This window comes from Charadrius vociferus, unplaced genomic scaffold (assembly GCF_000708025.1).
Source record: "Charadrius vociferus isolate BGI_N301 unplaced genomic scaffold, ASM70802v2 scaffold51, whole genome shotgun sequence".
Lineage (NCBI taxonomy): Eukaryota > Metazoa > Chordata > Aves > Charadriiformes > Charadriidae > Charadrius > Charadrius vociferus.
Window position 1 is genome coordinate 5,252,871 of NW_009646939.1, and position 6,636 is coordinate 5,259,506.

At 43.3% G+C, this 6,636-nt stretch overlaps 1 protein-coding gene across 2 annotated transcripts in view; it reads left to right on the top strand.

The window, feature by feature from the left end:
• Positions 1 to 6,636, top strand: part of STAC (SH3 and cysteine rich domain) — a 72,296-nt gene that overhangs the window by 63,668 nt on the left and 1,992 nt on the right. The gene's annotated exons all lie outside the window — the stretch shown is intronic.

The following is a 6,636-nucleotide window of genomic DNA, read 5'->3' on the forward strand; positions in this document are numbered from 1 at the left end:
ATTTTAAACACAATTTTTACCAGACATCTAATGCATCCAAGTGTCAAGTCTTGTGATGCTGCTATAAATGCTTACTGGCATGAAGTGAGAGAAGAATATGGCTCAAAACCTGCATGAAGGGACAGTCAGGTTTGCAGCATAAGCTCATGTAAATAGAATCATAGAATGGTTTAGGATGGAAGGGACTTTAAAGATCAGCTAGTTCCACCCCCCCTGCCATGGCCAGGGACACCTCCCACTAGACCAGGTTGCTCAAAGCCCCATCCAACCTGGCCTTGCACAATTCCAGGGATGGGGCATCCACAACCTCTCTGGGCAATTTGTTCCAGTGCCTCACCACCCTCATAGTGAAAAAGTTCTTCCTAATATCTATTCTAAATCTACCCTCTTCCAGTTTAAAGCCATTACCCCCTCATCCTATCACTAGGATGGATAGATAGGAGGATGGCTGACTAAGGGTGATGCACAGTGTGAGTTCTCTGACACCTGGATGAAATAGAAAACTAGATTTTTCTCACTGCAACTTGTGAAGCCCAATGTTCTTCCACCTCAATAGGTATTTCCTTTCCTTTGACAACTGATGTCACATCACCAGGATTTGTTTGCCTTACAGCGCCCAGACTGCCACTGACTTTAATACCGTAGAGCAGAAGTCAGCATCAGGGTGGACTACAGAGCCATAGATTTTTCCACGCAGAACTTCTGTAACACTGCACTCCACTGGTGGATAAGATTAACTTGTACCTTTGTTGCTGCTGTCTTGTGACATAACAAAACATACAACTGCTAACAATCCATGGGTATACACAGCTTTTTAAGGAAGGCACAGCAATACAATGACCAGAATATATTTTAACTCCCACTGTGTGCATAGTACATTGGGCAGCCCTGAAGTTGCTAGAAAGAGAGAAAATGCTTGATTTTTTTTTTACCTAGCACCTCTTTTTGATTGTTTATATACGTGCACACAGAAGGAAAAAAATATTACCAAAGTAGAATGAGAGGTTTTGCACAATTAGCGCTCTAGAATAAGCAATACACAAGGACAAAGCTTGGGGAAATGGTTGTGTAGGAATATGGCGTGCCAGCATGAAGGAACAGTTAAAGTCTGAGTCCCTTCTCATCAGTGTGGCTGCTGCTGCTGCAAACAGTGAGGGCCCAGTTTCTTGTCTCATTTCTCACAAAACCACAGTTTCCAAGTGGGCAGGTCTGGCAGCTTCATCTAAACACATGGAGTTCCTATTGTCCCTATTTCATAATAGGCTCACAAGGGAGCTCAGTCAGGGATGCATCATCGTCTCTGGTAGAGCAGGAGATAAAGGAAGGGATGAATCCATCCTGTCTGTCTACTACTTCCTCTTTTTTAGCAAACTTATTCAGCTCTATCTCAAACCCACACAAATGATGAGGTTGAATGTGAATGCTGTCAGGTCCTCACTCCATGTGGGAGAGGCATCAGAGGAAGAAAGAAATAAATATTTGGTGTAAAACAGGGGGCAGAGATCAGACTGAACAAACACACGAATGCAGAGGCATAAGAGGAAAGGAGTGGAGCCAACAGATCCCACTCTACCCTCGCACAAATTATGCAAAAAGGGGACGTTCAAGTAGCTTCAAGGCTATTTTCAGTAATTTCCAGGTGGGACAGTCACAGCAAGGCCACGGACACTCATCTGCTTCCCGCTGTCCCTACATATAGTGTTTGAGCCCCCTGTAATAGCCCCCAGTGAGAGCTGGCAGCCTGCACAGGGCTAACGTGTAGCAGCAGCATGGGGACAAGAGCATAAGGTCCCCCAAAACTAGCCTGTGGGACATGCGCCCGCCGTGGAGATCATTGCCTGAATGGCACAATTTTTTGTCTGTTTTTTTAACATAACAATTTTGTCTTTGCTGTGGAAAAACTCTTATTGTGAAAAACATTTTAATTGTTATTGGGAATTTTTTACTTTAGATTTTTATTTTGTATTTCCAAGGTCAAATTTCCTTTCTTCTTTCTTCAGCCATTTCTCTTATTTTCTGTCCTTTATTTCCCTGTTGTTTTCCATGTGAAGTGGAGAGAGGGGTGCAACAGGGAAGGCATAAAAAGAAAAAAAGTCATCTGAATGGGACTTCTGGGAAAAGTTTGGCAGAATTTTATTTTTTCTTTTGTTCTATTCAGGGGTTTCTGTGGGATGTAACCAGCCATTTTAGCTGTCTCTAAGCATAGTGCCCAAAGTGCTGTGAGTGCAATATATGTACTATGTGCAAAGCACTGGCTTGTTCCAGATTAGCAAGAAGGGGAGATTATTCATTGCTACCAGTTCCTGTCAAGTCTCACTTTATCTGGAAAAACTCATTAACTGGTGTAATAAATTCTTGTGACTATAGTATAGCAAATTGTCTCAATTTTATACTGTTAATTCACTGGGTCATATTCTGCGGGGTCTAACAAGAGTCCAGAGCCATTCTGACAACAAAGGCAAGGATGATATGCCAACGGAAAAACTTATCCAGTTACCAGTAATAGGAATTTTCATTATATTGCTTGATACCATCCATGGTTTATACTGCAAGTGCCTTATATGAATGTTCCCAGGTAGGGAATCTCTTCTTGTAAGGCAAAAGGCAATATATTCACGCCAACAAAGCCACATGACTACCTTAAGAAAAGTCATTTAAGACAAGCAGAGATATTTTTGAAGTTTGAAGCACAGTGACTGAGGCTTTCTCTGGAATCGCTTGGCACTTTCATGCCGCGGGAATAACATTTTGAGCTTCAGCTTCATGCAAACCTTTCTGGCAAAACCAATACTCAAGGAGAGGACTGAGGGAAAAGCAACACATCTTGAGCAATACACACGAGCTAGTCTTCACAAAGGATCCCTTGAAAATTTCATTATGAAATATGAAATCCAGTCTGGGGGAAAAAAAATGTGCTGCTTCAGAGACATCAACATCTTGGAGTTTAGGGTTCACTGGCAGATTTGTGGGTCCTTAAACCAATTCCAAAGATGACTGGGCACCACAGGGCTCAATCAGGAATCTGTGGGATGGAGGCAGACATAGCACCTCACATCAATAAAGCAAGGTTATTAACAGGGAAACCAAAAACCAGCCAATTTCTGTGGCCTTCCACTCTTTTAAGCTGTCTCACACACAATGCTGTCCACATAATTTCCAACTCTGATTGTACCATCACTTGGATATGTAAAGTTTTTTTCAGCCTGTAACTTCTGCTCTAGCCTACCTGAATTCATTACCACACATTATACAAATGCTCCTTTGCAGGACTACAGGCTCTGATTTGACCTCTTTTCACAAAAGAAAAAGTCACCGTGTCTAATATGTCATCAGTGTTTCAAAAAGCAACTCTTAAAATGCCTCTAACCTTTTTGGTCATCCTTATTTTTAAAGAAGTCATAATAATCTATTTTTTGAATGTCTATTTTTACTCCTCTTACAACATCTTACTTAAATAAAGGAAATAACCTCTTTAAAAAAAAAACCCTACTCACACCCTTCACTGGATGCCTCTCTGACATCTACAGTCACACTAATACAAACCACTTTAGAACTGGGCTTTTTGTGATTAAATAACACAATTGATTTTTAAATTGCACAAGTGATCTTGTGCAATAGAAATGACCCCAAACCACGACATTTGTAACAAGGCTGGCAATCAGAAACTCTCTGCCTCATCCAGATGTGGGTTGTGAGTTTACATAAAGGTCAGTGCAACAGATCCGTTTTGCGATGTGTTTCATAAATGTCACTGATGTAAACTAGCCCTGTTACTGAAAGCATCTCCCAGCCAGCTTCAGCAGTGACTGGAAATCGGCCACTGCTGTTGTGATGGCCACAACCTGCAAACTAGAGTTGTCAGCCTTGCTGTCCCCTTGGCACCACAGATCAGGGGACAAACTTACCTCCTACCCCAACACCCAGTCACACAAATTTCAAATAAGAGTGACTTTTAGGCACGTGTACATCAGCAGCTATGTGCAGATATGATCCATCCACTCCAGGAGAGCCTGGGAATGGGCTTAAACGTGTCCATGAAGTTAGGCTAAATAAGGCAGAATTGCAGCCCAGGTCTGCAGCCCCAGGGGATCCACCTGTCTCTGGTCTTCTCCTGATTAGCCTGGATGCTTTGTTGCTACCTGGCTTTTTATCTCACTGCCTAGGAATTACTTTATGTCCGCACATTTTTCATCCTGGGATACTCTAAAAGGAGCTGAACTTCTAAGCACATGACTCAGCTGCCTTTGAAAATCAGCTCCACCAGGGTGACTTATGCATTCGGACTGAATCACTTAAAACACAAACCCAGCGCAGCAAGTGATGTTGCAGTTCTTCATGTGGTCCCCAGCTATAACCACTGCACTTCACAGCTAGACTTAAGGGGAAAAGGGTCTTTTTCCAGCTATCTCTGATTTTCATCGATGTCAGTCCTGCGGATGGGTGTCCCCATTCATTCAGGATACTGAGTGGCACACAAGTTTTGCAAGAGTCCAAAACACGGGCATCCAGTTTAGTCCAAGTAATCTTTAAAATCCTAAATAAGTGGCATAGGTAAAACAAGCTGCTGTTCTTGGTCCAAAAGCTGATGAAACAGCTGATATAAAACCTGTCATCATAATTTTCACTGTGGATGAACAGGTATGAAAACTGAACTATTTACCATTCCCATCCACAAAGCTCACAGAGGCAAGAACTTCAGTGCACGGGCAGCAGCAGATGTAGAAACTCACAGTGTCCCTCTGCTGTCATTCTTACAGAAAAACAGAAGACTAGAGCTTTCAGACCTCTTGACCTGTCACTGTCTGCAGGCTCCAGGACAGCTCTTCAAACTGCACTGTCCTCATAACCAAATTCCTACTTCATCAGAACCAGTCTGTGGCTGACAGAGGGGTTAAGTATACGGGAGAGAGAAGATAAGCAAAAGACAGCTGCAGAACATTAGAGCAAGTTCAAAATTACTCCTGGACAAAGAGAATTTGCGACTTGAGCCCAAATTCAAAGCACAGGACTTAGAAGAACAGGACAGTATTAATGACCATGTAGCTTAAAAGATCATTTCCTAATTGCTCATCTCCCCCATCTGCTCGGGGCTGACTGACAGATAAAAAATCCTCAGGGCAGATGTTGACAGGTTCAGACAACAGTCATGATCTGAGCAGTTGTTTGTTTTGGTTTTAGTGTTTTGGGTTTTTTTTAAGCAAAATGAGATGAAAGACAGTGGAATTGACTTTATAATATTAGATCCCTCTTTCAGCTAGTTCTGAAGATCACTGATGACTGAGAAACAGCCTGAGATGTAGTTTCTTACCCTGTGGCTTACTCCACTACTAACCTCTTGGCCCAGGGTGCAGGTTAAAAAAACCCAACTGTTTGTCTCCATTGGTGTTGCTAGCAAATTCACTGGAGAGTGACTGCTCAGTGGGTCACTTCCCTTGTCAGGCCAGCAACCTTCCCCCCAAAACACGCCAGCTTGAGTAGCTGCCATTTTAAGCAGTTTCCAATTTGATACAGAAAATGATCATCTGACGGTAGTGATTGCCTGATGGTAGCTGTGGCACCTTGTGCCTTCACAACCATCATGTTTGCCATCTGTCGGCAGGGCTAGTCCTCAAGAGCAGCCGATTCATCAGGTGGAGTCCAAAACTCTGGTTACTGCCATGCACTTATCTGGGGTTACTCCTGATTTACACCCACCTAAGAAAGTCAGAAGACAGATCTCAAGGCTACAACTTGTGGGTGAAATCCTCGGCAGCGCTCACAAAAGGGGATGAGGACAAAAGTGTCCAAAGATGGTGTTGTGTTCCCTCTTGTCTGAAACTGCAGAATTTGGAGAAGCTCCAGGGCTTTGCAAAGCTCCAGCAGCTGCCACAGCCCCGAGAGACCCCCTGAGTCTCAGGATTAGGAAAGTGTGGCATATTGTGGCCAAGCTTGCTCCACCCCCAACAACCCTTGGGTAGGGGTGGGAAAAATCTCTGCCATCTGGGGACTGGCACATGCAAGGCTTAGTGTATTAGTGTGAGAGAATTTCAGCTGGAATTTGGAAGAATTCAGACCAATGTATTAGTATGTAGAGTGAGAGAAGTTCTTACAGAAAGGCCTTGTACTCCTCATGCCCAGTGAAGATCTAAAATTATTGTTGTAGCAGAGTACTCCCACTGATATCAAGGAGCACTCAAACCAGTAGCAGAACCAAAAAAACTCTAAACAAAAGAGCAAATGTGCCATTCTTTTTCACTCTAAAGGTAAAGAAAACCAGTGTTCAGAAAGCTCAGTATTTTTCTTTTGTCCACAAATCATTCTGCTGACAGTACAAGACATCAGGGAAAAGCACTCTGTTCTCACAGTATGTTCTGCACAGCATCAGAGGTTAAGCAAGAAATGCAGCATCGCTAGCAAGCAGTGCAGACCTGCTGGAGGTCCCTTCTGGAGATCTGACTATTTTGGGGGTTCTTTGGCCCATGCAAAAAGCTAGAGGACATGCAGACATCTTTAGTTATGTGGAAAGCACAGGGGTGGAGTCAGGCATTCCTTTTAACCAGCCAGGTCTAGCTATGGAGAAGCTGCACAGGCTCATTTTCCCACACAGCAGCAGGGATCAGCTGAGAAGGGGCATCTTTCAACCAAGGTGCTCTTTCC